The sequence below is a fragment of the Oenanthe melanoleuca genome, chromosome 22 (assembly GCF_029582105.1).
Source record: "Oenanthe melanoleuca isolate GR-GAL-2019-014 chromosome 22, OMel1.0, whole genome shotgun sequence".
NCBI lineage: Eukaryota > Metazoa > Chordata > Aves > Passeriformes > Muscicapidae > Oenanthe > Oenanthe melanoleuca.
The window spans coordinates 3942705-3959142 of NC_079355.1; the positions used below are offsets into that span (position 1 = coordinate 3942705).

The 16438-nt window shown below is 45.5% G+C and overlaps 1 protein-coding gene across 4 annotated transcripts in view; it reads left to right on the forward strand.

Moving 5' to 3' along the window:
* UNC5D (unc-5 netrin receptor D) overlaps window positions 1–16438 on the forward strand; it is an 88799-nt gene that overhangs the window by 4292 nt on the left and 68069 nt on the right. The gene's annotated exons all lie outside the window — the stretch shown is intronic.

Consider the following 16438-nt stretch of genomic DNA (forward strand, 5'->3'; position numbering starts at 1 on the left):
TAAAATAACAACCACGCTCCTCTCTCAGCCATCCTCCCACTCCTGCAGTGCCTCGTGTGGGCTCTGTCAATATTTATGTTATTTAATTTGTGACTTCCCAGGAAATGAATGAACTCCCTTCCCTGGTGGCTTTAGGAGCTGCTCGAGGTCCAGTTCCCATTTTTCCAGCTGTGCAGTTCCCATTTTTCCAGCTGTGCTGGCTGTGCAGCTTTGCTCTCTAGGGACACTCAGAGTTTGGGACAAGGATTATTTCTCAGAACCATGAGGAATTTGGGGGCTCCTGGCCATGCAGGAGTTTGGAATTATTTCTTTGGGGGTTCTCTTCTCTTCTCTCCTGTGTTTTTTCTGCATTTCTCACTGTGTTTGTGATGTGCTGTAACAGAATTTGGGAGAGAATTCAGAGAGGAAGTGGCAAAGCCTGGCTTTGGGCAGGAATATGCTCCAGTCTGGGCTGGTTTAGAGCTCTGAGCCTCGTGTTTTCATTTGCTGGGGCGTGTTCCAAACACAAATAATGTGATTTATGCTAAGATGGAAAAGCACAGAGTAGAGGAGGCCTTGGGGCTGCTGGCTGTGTCTTTCCTGTATTTTTAGCTCTGCTTCTGGCTGAAGGTGGAGTCTGAGGAAGGAGCAGGATGCTGACACCAGAGGCTGCTGTTTCAGAGCCTTTGGGATGCTGCTGGAGCAGATGGTCACATTCATCTGCCTCAAACACAAAAATCGTTTCCTCTTCTATTTATACTTCTCAGTGGCTCTGGGCAGCAGGGTTTGTGTCCCATCAGCTCTCACAGGATTAATAAATCTCATTTTGGGGCAGGCAGGGGTTCAGAGGAGCCTGGAATTCACCTGCACAGAGGTGATGAAGGCTCCCATCTCCTTCCCCTCCTCACCCACCCCCCTGTGACCTTTTGAACCACTCAAAAATATTATTAATAAAGAGGCAGGGCTGAGCACTGGGTTCAGGGAGTTCATCCTGCCTGGAAAACAGCTGGATTTAGGGCTGAGCTCCTCTGGGAGACACCCCTGGGGCCAGGGCTGAGGGGAGGGTGGAATAGAAAAGTGCTGGGAAATTGGGAAATCTGCCTGGCAAAGGCTCAGTTCCCCATCCAGAAGCACCAGCTCCATTCCCAACCCCCATTTTCCTGCCTCTGCTCTCCTCACCCCAAATCTTGGGGAAGGGTTTTGGTGTTTGAGAGATAAGGGAGAAAAAGAAAAGTTATAATGCCCCAAAATGTGATTATTGAAATCATTCCCCTCCTGGCCAGCAGCTCCAGGTCTGGCTTGGAGTGTTGGGAATAAAAACCTCCACTGCTGCTTTTGGGGGATCAGGATGGGGAAATTCCTGCAATCCCAGATTGTGGGAATGGGGAAATTCCTGCAATCCCAGATTGTGGGAGTGGGAATTTATTTCAGCTTTTACTGAATACCCTTAAACCATCAGACCCCTGTAAGTGGTGATCACTTGGTATAAAACAAAATAAAATTCAGTTTAAAACCCCCTGGCCAATGTTCCCATAGCTGAAGTAGGGAAGGAAGGCAGAGGAGGAGCTGAAGGATTTTTTCCTTTTTCCAAAAACCAATCCCTTCCACCCTCCAGGAAAGGAGTGGGATGTTCTTGCAGCTCCCTTTGTCTTTCCCCCAAAAGCAGAGAATATTCTGGTTTTGCTGTGATTGCTCTGAGTGAGGGTTTGCTTCCAAAAACCCCAAAATCCAGGGAAATCCTGGCAGGGAAAAGTGTCCCAGCCCTGGCTCTGCTGCAGGAGCCTCAGCCCAGATTGGTTTGATGCTCCCAGGGCTGATAACCATATATAAAAATCATATAAACCACATAATAAAAATCTGCCGTCCTGCAGACAATTCTCATTAATTCCCCAGTACCTTAATCTGTGTCAAGGAAGGTGAAATGCATCAAACCCTAAATGAGGATTTTTTTTTTTTAATAATAGAACCTTGGCACAGCCAAGGGACTGGTGCAGAGCATCTCAAAGAGAGAGTTTTTAGTTTAAGGTCTTAAATTGCATTAAAATTCAGGAAAAAATAATAGATAAAATAAATAAATAAAAATAAAATAATAAAAAATAAAATAATAAAAAATAAATAAAATAATAAAAAAATAAAATAATAAAAAATAAAATGCAGAAACAGCCTCTCCTCCATCCCAGCTGCAGCCTGGGACTCCTCAGCCCTGTTCACTCATCCTTTAAACCCTGCCCAAGTTGGGGCTGAGGGTGTCAGAGGCTTTTCTGGGATGGGTTTGGTGAGAGCCAATTAGTCCTGGAGCGCTGCTGATGTCACGGGCTCAGCTGGGAACAAAAGGCTCTTTTTTGGGAGCATTTGAGCAGAGTTTTATCTAAAAGTGCTGGATTAACACAACAAATGGAGCCATGGACTCTTCCCACTCGCTGAACGGGCAGATTTGTATTCCTGCTTTCCTCCCTCTCCAGGGATTTCCATCCCTCCTTTCATCCTTTCCCAGGGATTTTCATCCCTCTTTTCCTCCCTTCCCAGGGATTTTCATCCCTGTTGATTTTCCTCCTATCCCAGAGATTTTCATCCCCATTTTCCTCCCTTCCCAAGGATTTTTTTATCTCTGTTTTCATCCCTGTTGGTTTTCCTCCCTTCTCAGAGATTTCCATCCCTCTTTTCCTCCCTTCTCAGGGATTTTCATTCCTGTTTTTCTCCCTTCCCAGAGTTTTCCATCCCCGTTTTCCTCCCTTCCCAGAGATTTTCATCCCTGTTGGTTTTCTTCCCTTCTCAGAGATTTCCATCCCTGATTTCCTCTCTTCACAGGAATTTTTTTCCTGATTTCCTCCCTTCCCAGAGATTTTCATCCCTGTTGGTTTTCTTCCCTTCCCAGAGATTTTCATTCCCTTTTTTCCTCCCTTCCCAGGGATTTTTTATCTGTTTTCATCCCTGTTTTCCTCCCATCACAGAGATTTCCATTTCTGTTTCCATTCTTGTTTTCCTCCCTTCTCAGGGATTTTCATCCCTGTTTTTCTCCCTTCCCAGAGATTTCCATCCCTGTTTTCCTCCTTTCCCAGGAATTTTCACCCCTGTTGATTTTCCTCCCTTCCCAGAGTTTTCCATCCCTCTTTTCCTCCCTTCCCAGATATATCCATCCCTGTTTTCATCCCTCTTTTGCTCCTTTCCCAGAGATTTCCATCCCTGTTTCCTCCCTTCCCAGTGATTTCCATCCTGTTTTCATCCCTATTTTTCTCCATTCCTACAGATTTTCATCCCTGTTTTCCTCCCTTCCCAGATGTTTCCATCCCTCTTTTCCTCCCTTCCCAGAGATTTTCATCCCTGTTGGTTTTCTTCCCTTCCCAGAGATTTTCATCCCCATTTTCCTCCCTTCCCAGGGATTTTTTATCTATTTTCATCCCTGTTTTTCTCCATTCCCACAGATTTCCATCCCTGTTTTCCTCCCTTCCCAGACATTTCCATCCCTGTTTCCATCCCTCTTTTTCTCCTTTCCCAGAGATTTCCATCCCTGTTTCCTCCCTTCCCAGTGATTTCCATCCTGTTTTCATCCCTATTTTTCTCCATTCCTACAGATTTTCATCCCTGTTTTCCTCCCTTCCCAGAGATTTCCATCCCTCTTTCCTCCTTTCCCAGAGATTTCCATCCCTCTTTTCCTCACTTCCCAGATATTTCTATCCCTGTTTTCATCCCTCTTTTTCTCCCTTCCCAGAGATTTTCATCCCTGTTTCCATCCCTGTTTTCCTCCCTTCCCACAGATTTTCATTCCTGTTTTCCTCCCTTCCCAGACATTTCCATCCCTGTTTCCATCCCTGTTTTCCTCCCTTCCCAGAGATTTTCATTCCTGTTTTCCTCCCTTCCCAGATATTTCCATCCCTATTTCCATCCCTCTTTTCCTCCCTTCCCAGACATTTCCATCCCTGTTTCCATCCCTCTTTTTCTCCTTTCCCAGAGATTTCTATCCCTGTTTCCTCCCTTCCCAGTGATTTCCATCCTGTTTTCATCCCTATTTTTCTCCATTCCTACAGATTTTCATCCCTGTTTTCCTCCCTTCCCAGAGATTTCCATCCCTCTTTTCCTCCCTTCCCAGAGATTTTCATCCCTGTTGGTTTTCTTCCCTTCCCAGAGATTTTCATCCCCATTTTCCTCCCTTCCCAGGGACTTTTTATCTATTTTCATCCCTGTTTTTCTCCATTCCCAGTGATTTCCATCCCTGTTTCCATCCCTGTTTTCCTCCCTTCCCACAGATTTTCATTCCTGTTTTCCTCCCTTCCCAGACATTTCCATCCCTGTTTCCATCCCTGTTTTCCTCCCTTCCCAGAGATTTTCATTCCTGTTTTCCTCCCTTCCCAGATATTTCCATCCCTATTTCCATCCCTCTTTTCCTCCCTTCCCAGAGTTTTCCATCCCTCTTTTCCTCCCTTCCCAGACATTTCCATCCCTGTTTCCATCTCTGTTTTCCTCCCTTCCCACAGATTTTCATTCCTGTTTTCCTCCCTTCCCAGACATTTCCATCCCTGTTTTCCCCCTTCCCTGTCCCAGGCTGCAGGCACAGCTCAGCCCTGGGGAGTGGGAGTTTGGTTATCCCCAGGAGGCTCTGCCAGACGAAAAGCAGATTTTTATTTACAGAATGCTGCACAGACAGCAATCCTCTGTGGTTAATTAGGCTTTAGATAATTGGCACAGCTTCACCTGGAGCTGGTGGGGCTTTTCTTTGTTCACACACCCTCAGAATAATAAATAAATAAATGGAGCTGCTGCAGGTTCCTCCCAGCAGCAGCAGGGTGGGAGGGATTGCCCAAACCTCATCACCTTCTGTTTAATTAGCCCCAGAAATTTAATTTTGTGCTGTACAAAAACCCCAAAAGCTGTGGGGTGAGCAGAGCCCCTCCTTTCCCACCCAGACAGGTGAGAGCACCTCTGAATCCAGCCTGATCTGCTGCAGGAACTCTGGGGATGTGGGGGAAGCATCAGGAATCTTCATCTGGACTCTTCCAGATGTTCCTGGTGGGTCTGGCTGTCCCCAGAATTCCCCTAAAATCAGATTTCCTGTCCAGGCTGGGTGAGTGCAGGGCCCACTCTGAGCTGGAAGGGGATTGAGGAGTTTGGGGGAGCTGGAGAAGTGGGGCTGGGGTTTGGAGCCACCCAAATTCCCAATTGTCTGGGAGGAGAATTCCCAGGAATGAGGGAAACTTTGGGCTGCAGGACCCCAGGGTGTGACTTCCCCCTTTGGCCTCAGTGTGAGACCCTCAAAGGTTCCCCCAGAACCGTCCTGGGGCTGGCAGCAAATCCTGCAGGAATCTGGAATGGGATAACCTGGAATGGGAAAATCTGGGATGGGAAAACCTGGCAGGAATCTGGAACAGGATAACCTGGCAAGAATCTGGAATGGGAAAATCTGGGATGGGAAAACCTGGCAGGAATCTGAAATGGGATAACCTGGCAAGACTCTGGAATGGGAAAATCTGGAATAGGAAAACTTGGAGGAATCTGGAACAGGAAAACCTGGCAAGAATCTGGAATGGAAAAATCTGGAATGGGAAAACTTGGAGGAATCTGGAATGGGAAAATCTGGAATAGGAAAACCTGGCAAGAATTTGGAATGGGAAAATCTGGCAGGAATCTGGAATGGGAAAATCTGGAATGGAAAAATCTGGAACAGGATAACCTGGCAAGAATCTGGAATGGGAAAATCTGGAATAGGAAAATGTGTCAGGAATCTGGAATGGGATAACCTGGCAGGACTCTGGAATGGGAAAATCTGGCAGGAATTTGGAATGGGAAAATCTGGAATAGGAAAATGTGTCAGGAATCTGGAATGGGAAAATCTGGAATAGGAAAAACTGGCAGGAATCTGGAACAGGATAACCTGGCAAGAATCTGGAATGGAAAAATCTGGAATGGGAAAACTTGGAGGAATCTGGAATGGGAAAATCTGGCAAGAATCTGGAATGGGAGAGCCTTCAAGGAAAACCTGGCAGGAATCTGGAACAGGAAAATCTCACAAGACACTGGAATGGGAAAATCTGGCAGGACTCACTCTGGAACAGGAAAACCTGGCAAGAATTTGGAATGGGAAAATCTGGAATAGGAAAACTTGGAGGAATCTGGAATGGGAAAATCTGGAATAGGAAAACCTGGCAAGAATTTGGAATGGGAAAATCTGGAATGGGAAAATCTGGCAGGAATCTGGAATGGGAAAATCTGGAATAGGAAAATCTGGAATGGGAAAATCTGGCAGGAATCTGAAACGGGAAAATCTGGAATGGGAAAATCTGGCAGGACTCTGGAATGGGAAAATCTGGCAGGAATCTGGAATAGGAAAACTTGGAGGAATCTGGAATGGGAAAATCTGGAATAGGAAAATCTGGCAAGAATCTGGAATGGGAAAATCTGGCAAGAATCTGGAATGGGAAAATCTGGAATGGGAAAACCTGAGGACTCTAGAACAGGAAAACCCGGCAGGAAAAGTCCCAGCCAAGGGAAGCTGGGATCGCTCACAGGCTCCTGCTCAGGACACAGAGAGGGTCTGAGCAGCACAGGGAGGATTTGGTGCAGTTTAAATGAAATTATTTGAAAGCCCCGAGTGCCCAGGGACACGGGGGGACACGGGGACAGTGCTGGTCTCGGGGGAACAATCAGGATTTTCCCCCTGGCAAGGGCTCCAGGTCAGGCAGGGACGAGCAGAGAATTCCAGAGGAGTTTCTCCCACAGCATCGTCCTGCTGGCTTTGTTTGTTCCCTTTGAAGAGTGATTTAATTGCATGTGAATTGAGGTTTTTTCCGCTGGATTACTGCTGTCAGTGCATTTCATCAGCCACGACCTCTGCCCTGCGCCCCTCCCCGAGGCTGGCACCAACCCAGACTGTTTAACCATGACATAATTGTCACCCACGTCACTGTCCCTGCGCTGTGCCTGCCTCTGGCGCTGCTGCCACTTGGAAATGTCACAAACTGCCACCACGGGCTCTGCATCATCTCTGAATCCTCCACTGGAATAAAACCCTCCAGTGCCTCGTGTCCATCAGAGCCTCAACCCGTCTGAGGCAGCTCCAGAGAATAATTCAGAATTATTCCAAATAGTTCTGAGCTCCAGAGCTCAGAAATAATTCAGAATTGTTCAAACTATTTCTGAGCTCCAGAGCTCAGAAATAATTCAGAATTGTTCCAAATATTTCTGAGCTCCAGAACTCAGAAATAATTCAGAATTATTCAAAATAGTTCTGAGCTCCAGAGCTCAGAAATAATTCAGAATGGGCCCTCTCCTCATGAACAATTTGAAATAAGAATCTTCTGGGCGCTCTGGAGTTGGCAATAATTCCATTTTTGGGTGGGATGGTGAAAACCCACAGGGACATCCCAGGAACTGTTCTGCAGGGGTGAGAAAAACCCACTTGGGATTTTATCTTTTCTCCCTCTATTTGTGTTTCTGCCAGAGAAATGTGTCAAGGTTGGTGCTTTGCTGCTGTGTCCCTGGCATTTTTGGGTGTTTATGGCATTTTTGGTGTGGTACCAGTGACTCTTGAGAGGCCAAAGCTGAGGAGACTTTTCCAGGTTTATATTTTGCATCTGCCCCCTTATTTGATTTAGGAATATTTTCTTCTTTTCTGTTTCTTTCTGCTCCAGGAGATTTTCCTTGCAGGTTGATTTTTGAAGTGTTTTCATTCTTTAAGCTCTGATTAAAGTGTCCTCCCACCTTCCAGCCCTGCAGTGCCACCTTGGGCATCCTGGGGATGGAAATGTCACAGCTCCTGTGCTTTGCTCCCTCACTTTTTAAACTCATTTTTTTCCCCCAATTTGTGGCTTTTCCCCTCCTCTTTTCAAGCAGCATTTTCAGATAATCCCAAAAATTAATCATTGTTAAAAAAAAAAAAAAAAAAAAGGACTTTACAGGGTGGGTGCAGAAGGAGCTTTGGGTTGAAAAGCAGCAGGTTTGGGTCTGATTTTAAAAACTTTAGCAGTGACCTGAGGCAAGAGGCTTCCCTGGGCTGTGCCTGGCTGAATCTGAACCTGGAGAACCTGAACCTGGGATAAATCTGCTTTTCCAGCCAGCTGGGAGAGCCAAAGGTTGTGCTGAAATTAGTGTTCAGTTAAAATGTTTTATGGATTTCTGCGTTTCTGCGATCTCTGCAAGTGCTGGGCTTTGCTCTTTGTTTAACCTGGGAGGTGTCCTGAGGAACCCAGGCAGTGAAACCTGCAGGAAATGGGGAATTTGGGGATTTATGGCCATATTTGCACAGGTTTGTCAGAGCCAGGCTGAGGGTTTGAGTTGTGGCAGGAGCTGAGCCAGGGCTGGGGTTTGTGCTGTGAAATCTCCTTTTGCTGAGCACGGAAAGTCTCAGCACGCAGCAGTCCCCAGCCCTGGCTCGGGGGGATTTTTAGGTTAAAGATACTCAGGAATTCTTGGTGGTCAGAGGGAACAGAACATTTCAGAGCTCAGGGTTGGAATCAGCCAAAAATCCAAATTCTGCTGGAAAATCCCAATTCTTGCTGAAAAATCCCAATTCTTGCTGAAAATCCCAATTCTTGCTGGAAAATCCCAATTTCTGCTGAAAATCCCAATTCCTGCTGGAAAATCCCAATTCCTGCTGGAAAATCCCAATTTCTGCTGGAAATCCCAATTTCTGCTGGAAAATCCCAATTTCTGCTGTAAAATCCCAATTCCTGCTGAAAATCCCAATTCCTGCTGAAAATCCCAATTTCTGCTGAAAATCCCAATTTCTGCTGGAAAATCCCAATTCCTGCTGTAAAATCCCAATTCTTGCTGAAAACCCCAATTCCTGCTGAAAATCCCAATTTCTGCTGAAAATCCCAATTTCTGCTGGAAAATCCCAATTCTTGCTGAAAACCCCAATTCCTGCTGGAAAATCCCAATTCCTGCTGAAAATCCCAATTCCTGCTGAAAATCCTAATTCCTGATGAAAAATCCCAATTCCTGCTGAAAATCCCAATTCCTGCTGAAAAATCCCAAATCCTGCTGAAAATCCTAATTTCTGCTGGAAAACCCTAATTTCTGATGAAAATCCCAGTTCCTGCTGGAAAATCCCAATTCCTGCTGAAAATCCCAATTCCTTCAGCTGCTCTGGCTATGAACTCTTGGTGGTTTATTCTATTTTTTTTTTTTTTTTTTTTTTTTTTTTTTTTTTTTTTAACTATTATTTTTTCTCTCTCCAAGTTCCCATCCAGAGCAGTGAAGCTGTGGGAGGAACGAGGGGGATGCACAAAGCTCTGAATGCAGAACTAATTATTGTCCTTCCAGAAGATAAAAAGGGAAATCAAGTGCTTGTCCAGGCCCCTGTTATCTGCACCAGGAGCCAATTATTTAATTCCAGATGAAATTGGGTCTGGGCAGTATCAGAACAGTGAAAAGCTGCCCTGGTAACATCTGCTCTGAAAATTCACCTCTGGATCTGGATCCATTTTCTTCTCATTACTCTGAGAGGATATTTGGCACTCTCAAATTAAAACCAATTAAAACACTTGTTGACCTCCTAAATTGTTATTTATTCATAACAATTGAAATTGCTGCCGCTTGTAATTTAACTAATAATTCCCTTTTAAATAATTGAAATAATCGTTGACCTTAATTTAAAGTTGAATAATGCCTGTGGGAATAAATTGCATGAAACAGTGGTTTCATCAATAATGTGTCAAAAGTCAATCAATATTTAAGTCTCAGAGCTCTGCTAATGGATGGTGATATTAAAAAAAATAACAACCTCTTGAAGCATTGAAATTTCCTCCTGGGACAGAGCTCTGGCAGGGAAGCCTGGAAACAAAATCCTTGATTTTCCACCTTTGAGGCACAAAAGCATCTTTGATATTAAAGGATCAAAGAGGGAGAGGTTCCAGAGTGGGTGGGAAGGAATTTGCTGATGAAAATGTCCCTGGTGGAGGGTTTGGGTTTCTCACCCAGTGTGGATTTGGAGCTCCCCAGGGTGGGGTTTGAGGGGGCAAGGAGGTGTCAGGAGAACGAATCCACAAACAGCAGAGCTTTGTGTCCAAAAACGAGACAGAGGAGCCCTGGAATTTATCCAAATAAAGGCAGAGGCCATGGGGCATTCCCATGGGGTCTCTCAGATTTTTGGAGGACTCAGCCTCCTTTTATCCCAATTTCCCTCTCATTCCCCATTGCTGAGGTACCTGAGAGGCACAGACTGCCCAAACACCTGAGATTCCCCTCTCATGTACAACCCTCCCTTTTAATTTTTAATTCTTATGGAATTCATGATTCCCCCCATTGCTTCTTTCATCTTTGAATATCCAATTTCATTTCTCAGCAAACCTGCAGTTTGTTTGTAAAGGCAATATATTCTATTTAATTTTTTTTATTCATCAATCAGTGGAATCCTTCCCATTGTTCCTTTTCTCTCTCAGTGCTGGTTTTACCCACAGCCTGTTTGTAAAGACAAATCCCTCACTCCTCTCACTGGGAACCCTAAAGTGCATTTTTCCCTGTTGGATTCTCCACCCAGATTGTTCCATCCAGGGATGGATGGATGGATGGATGGATGGATGGATGGATGGATGGATGGATGATGGATGGATGGATGGATGAATGATGGATGAGGGATGGATGGATGGATGGATGGATGGATGGATGGATGGATGGATGGATTCTCCACCCAGGTTGTTCCTTTCTCTCTGTCCCTGAGGTGCTGCTGTGAAATGGGGCTGGAATTCCTGGGGGAGCCTGAGCAGGGCAGGGCTGGGAAGGTGGGGACCAGTCCAGGCAGGAATTTCGTGCAAGGCTCAGCCCTAAACCGGGCAGGGCTCCGAATTTCCCTTCAGGGGAGCCAGGCAAGGCTGGAATTCTGGACTGGGGCTCTCCAGGGTGACAGTGGCTGTGCAGAGAGCAGGGGCTTCCCAAAATCTGCTGCAATCCCTGCATTGCTCTGGCTGTCTCCTGGGGACAATCCATGATCTTTGTTTTCCTGCTCAGGGTTTGCTCCTGCTGGGTTTGTGCTTCCTCCCCGAGGCCATCTCCCCTTTTTGTTGGGTTTTTTCTTTTTCTGGAGCCTTTCTGGAAAAGATCCTGCCCGTTTGCATTTCTCTCGCTGTTTCTGCCTGCCCTGATGTTTGTCCTCTCTCTGTGCTCTGCTGTGCTGAGCTTTTCCCTCCCCTTTGTGATAAAGTGAATTTCAGGTCAGCAGTGCAGTGAGAAATGGTCTGGAAAGCCAGGCAGAGAGCAGACCAGCCGAGTTTATTTGATGTTTTTGGGTTCCTGAGTGCATCCTGCAGGGATTTCTCTGCCCTGGCTCGGGCGTTTCTCAGCAAGCAGCGATCTCCAGGTGATTTAAAGCCTTGGCTCAGTGTCCTGGAGCAGGCAGAGCTCGTGGTGAGGAGAGCAGAGTGTGCTGCAGGTGCCTCTGGGTTTCTGAGTTCTGTCCCTGCCTCGTGCCTCTGCCAGCTGAGCAAATTGAGAGGGATAATTCCATGTACACAGGGATTTGGGGAGCCTGCTTCAGCGACTGGAGAGTCCAGCAACCCACATGCTCCAAATTACGCTTTTTAAAAAATTTTTATTTTTCTTTAATTGGACTAGAACTGAAATCTCTCTGCCTCTCTCTCCTGGGTCACCAGGACTGCACAGGATTTTTCCTGCTGCACTGAGCAGCAGCCCCAGAATATCAATGATATTTTCTGAGGAGTTGGGAGCTCTTCCCCCAACACCTCAGGGATGGCACCGGGTTCTTTGTAAACTCTTTAATGGCAACAATTTCCTAAATCAAAGCAATCTGCGCTTCCCCATTTACAATTTCATTTCCAAGCACTAAAGCCTCATAAAAGGGTTTACAACACGGAGTCTTTGGCTGCTGTGAAGTTATCCAGCACTGGTGCAGTGGCATTATCTTCAGTGGAGTATTTTATCTTTAAAATTACAAGGATTTGTTCTGCTCTCTTTTATGCAGAAATAGAACGCTAACAGATGCAAAGTTTATTTTTAAACTTGGCTAGGGGCTGAAAAAGCACATTTAGTGGAGGTGTCATTTGGTGCTCTGAATCTATTTCAGGCTCTAATAGTAAAATGTTTCATAAAATTACCGAGCTGATAATTTCTTTGGTGGAGGTGACACGGAGGGTGGACAACAAGAATTCCCCCTCAGGTTCCCTTCCAGGGCTGCATTTCCTGCCTGGATGCTGCTGGACAAGCAGGTTATTCCTGGGATGTTCTTAATGCCCTCAAGGCTGGGAAATGTCACATTTTGAGGGTAAATAATGGCTGGAAACAGGAGATTTTTGGTGCTAATAAGGGTGGGAAATTTTCACATTTTTGGGGGTAAATAATGGCTGGAAACAGGAGATTTTTGGTGCTAATAAGGGTGGGAAATTTTCACATTTTTGGGGGTAAATAATGGCTGGAAACAGGAGATTTTTGGTGCTAATAAGGGTGGGAAATTTTCACATTTTGGGGGTAAATAATGGCTGGAAACAGGAGATTTTTGGTGCTAATAAGGGTGGGAAATGTCACATTTTGGGGGTAAATAATGGCTGGAAACAGGAGATTTTTGGTGCTAATAAGGGTGGAAATTTTCACATTTTGAGGTTAAATAGTGACTGGGAACAGGACAGGAGTGCTGGCTGTGGTGAGGGGACAGTGAGGGACAAATTTCCCAATTCCAGCAGATTTCAGGAGCCTTTTCCAGCATTTTTCTGTTTGGGATCATCCAGCCTGCCTGGGCTGTGACAAGATAAACCCTCGTGGAGAGATTAAAGAGGGAAGGAGATGAGCTTGGCTCTCCTTATCAATCCCTCATTTCCAGCCTTTAACCTCTCAGTTAATTGGGAAAACCATAAATCACAGGGAATCCAGCACAGGTTCATTGGGGGGCATCACAGAATCTTTAGGGACTCCAAACAAACTTTAATTGTGGATTCATGGCAATGATTTATTTAATATATATTTATATATTAAATATAGTATATATTTATTATATCTTTATTTATTATTTGCTATTTTTATTTATTACATCTTTATTTATTATTTATTATTTTAATTTATTGCATCTCAGCCCTGGGAATCCAGCACAGGTTCATTGGGGGGCATCACAGAATCTTTAGGGACTCCAAACGAACTTTAATTGTGGATTCATGGAAATTATTTATTTAATATATATTTATATATTAAATATAATATATATTTATTATATCTTTATTTATTATTTGTTATTTTTATTTATTGCATCTTTATTATTTATTATTTTAATTTATTACATCTCAGCCCTGGGAATCCAGCACAGGTTCACTGGGGGGCATCACAGAATCTTTAGGGACTCCAAACGAACTTTAATTGTGGATTCATGGAAATTATTAGTAATAAATAAGAGTGAGCCCAGCAAAGCACGGGGAGCTGCAGGGAAGGAGTGCAGGGATTTTCCTGCCCCACAGCCCTGCCAGGGAATGCAGAGGGTGTGAGCTGGTGATTAAAGCTCGCTGCTAATTGTGGATCCCAACCAGGACCCACTCAGCTGTCAGCTCCCAGCCCCTGGCATATGGTTCCATCAGGATAAAGGAACAAAAGGTAATTTACAGCAACAGATGGGCTTGAACCCTTCCTGGAGCTGCTGAATACTTTTTAATTTTTAATTTACAACGACTCTTTCATACAGCACTGAGGCAACTCCTCTGTCGTGTTCTCTTAGGATCCACGGGCAGGGAGGATGTGAGTGAGGGACTGAAGCTCTGGGTGAGCTGAGGGATGGAGCAGGGCTGGGATTGGAGCTGCAAACCTCCGGGAGTGAGGCTGGGAGTGCAAATCCTGCTGGGAAAGCCCCAAACCCTCCCTCTCACAGCACGGGTGGTGCAGGAATTGTGGACACTGCTGGAGGCTCGTGCAAAAATCCAACTCGAATTTTTTTGGCTTTCTCAGCTCCAGCTCAGATCTTTCCCAGGCTGGGGAGTTTTCTCAGAGACGAACAAGAGAAGGGAGAATGAATGACACAGATTAACAGCTGCTGTTGGTCACAGAGCAGTGTGTGTGCCATGGGATGTTTGCACAAAGCATGTTTTCAAAGAGGTGTTGCCTTCTCGGACCAATGAGCCTTCTCTACTTTTTTTGGCATGATCTATCCTATATAAGTGCAATGGCTTTTCAATAAATTATTTCTTCTTGCTGCTTTGAAGAAGTCGTGTGTGTTGCTGAGTTATTCACCGTTCCTAATCAGACAGAGACCCAGGAATCAGCTCAGGAATCGAACATCTAATTCCTCATTGAATCAACTCTTGTCAGCTGTTTGCAAATTCTGAAGTGATGACACAGTTTTTTAAAGATTATCTAGTTTTATAAATGTATGTCTATTATTTAAAGTATTGTTGATTGTTGTATTGTGTTTTACCTGCAAAAGATTGTGAACTTTGAGTTTGTTTTTTTTAAAAAAAAAGTGGGGGAATCAGCAGAATTATAGGATTTTTTGTTTGGCCATGCTTTGGTCACCAAATCCCAGAGCTTTGGCTCTGGCTGCTCCCTGTGAGGATTTGGGGATTCCACGCTGGATGCCGTGTCCCAGAGCCAGACACTGGGAAGGGCTTTAATCTCCATCTGGTGGCTGGAACTGCCAAGAGGTCCTGCCAGGGGACAGGGACTGTGCCAGGAAAACCAAACTGGAGCTGGGTCTCCTTCCCCTGGGGTCTGCAAGGGACTCCAGGGCAGAACAGAGCTGATTTTCCTTTTGTTTAATTCAAAATAAACCTGGTGAGGGGTGGGGAAAGCAGAGCGTGGATGTGGGGTTGGGGAAGGCTGGAGGAACATCTGCAGGTGGGGATTCCTGGGAATCATTCCTGGGAATTATTTTTGGGAAGGATTCCTCGAGAATTCCAGGGAATACTGGGGCTCAGGGGATGCTCTGCAGGTGGGGATGATTCCGGGAAAGGATTCTTAGGAAAGATTCCTGGGAAGGATTCCAGGGAAAGATTCCTGGAGAATTCCAAGGAGTGCTGGGCTCAGGGGATGCTCTGCAGGTGGAGATTCCTGGGAATGATTCCTGGGATTGATTTTTGGGAAGGATTCCTGGGAATAATTTCTGGGCAGTTCCAGGGAGTGCTGGGCTCAGGAGATGCTCTGCAGGTGGGGATGATTCCTGGGAACGATTCCTGGGAATTATTTTTGGGAAGGATTCCTGGGAAGGATTGCTGGAGAATTCCAGGGAATGCTCTGCAGGTGCGAATTCCTGGGAAAGATTATTGGGAATGATTCCTGGGAATGATTTTTGGGAAGGATTCCAGGTAAGGATTCCTGGGAAGAATTCCTGGAGAATTCCAGGGAGTGCTGGGCTCAGGGGATGCTCTGTAGGTGGAGACCCTTGGGATTGATTTTTGGGAAGGATTCCTGGGAAAGATTCCAGGGAAAGATTTCTGGGCAGTTCCAGGGAGTGCTGGGGCTCAGGGGATGCTCTGCAGGTGGGGATGATTCCTGGGAACGATTCCTGGGAATTATTTTTGGGAAGGATTACTGGAGAATTCCAGGGAGTGCTGGGGCTCAGGGGATGCTCTGCAGGTGGGGATGATTCCTGGGAACGATTCCTGGGAATTATTTTTGGGAAGGATTCCTGGGAAGGATTCCTGGAGAATTCCAGGGAGCGCTGGGGCTCAGGGGATGCTCTGCAGGTGCCTCTGCTGGTGTTTGTCTCTTTCCTGGAGGAATTCAGGATCACTCAGGAATGGATTTGAGCTCTCTGTGCGCTGGGGATTGTTGAGCTCAGGTGGAAATGCTGCGACACCAAACCTGGCACAAGCTCAGGGATCTTCCCTCCTGCCTGGCACAGGATCTGCTCTCCTGAGATCACAGGAGCCCCTTCCCAACCCCAGTCTGAGGTCCTAAATTTAAGGATGGGAATGGAGAAGCAGGGACAGGAAGGTGTCACAGCAAGAGCTCTGCAGTGTGAATTAAACTGAATTTATTTGAGCCCTGGAAATGGGAGCTGCTTATCTGTCTGGGCCAGGGTTAGAGTGGAGCTGGGATAATCAGGAACAGGGGAGGTAAAACCCTCCTGGACAGGGGCTGCACCTGGCACAGGGGCCCCACAGGACAGGGAACGATGGAAAAATCCCAGTTCTGAGTGCAGGAAGGGAAAACCTGCAGGCTGTGCTGGTGCCTTTTTGGGCTGCCCAAAAACAGGGGCCAGACAAGATTAGGGGAATAAAAAGCATCTATTTATATTCATATATATATATATATAATTTATTTTAATTTTAATTTTAATTTTAATTTTAATTTTTATTTCTATTTCTATTTCTATTTCTATCAACTAATGTTTTAATCACGGCATCCCCATCCCCTCAGCCAACTTGGGACCAGCTTTGGCTGCTTCCAAACACCACCAGAATTCAGGAATGGGCTTTTTTTTTTTTTTTTTTTTTTTTTAAATGGGATAGGAACTGCAGCTGCCTTTGGAAGACAGGAAAATAAACCAAAAAAAAAAACCCAGAAATTTTGTGGATAGTTTGGGAAATAATGGAAAGTTTCC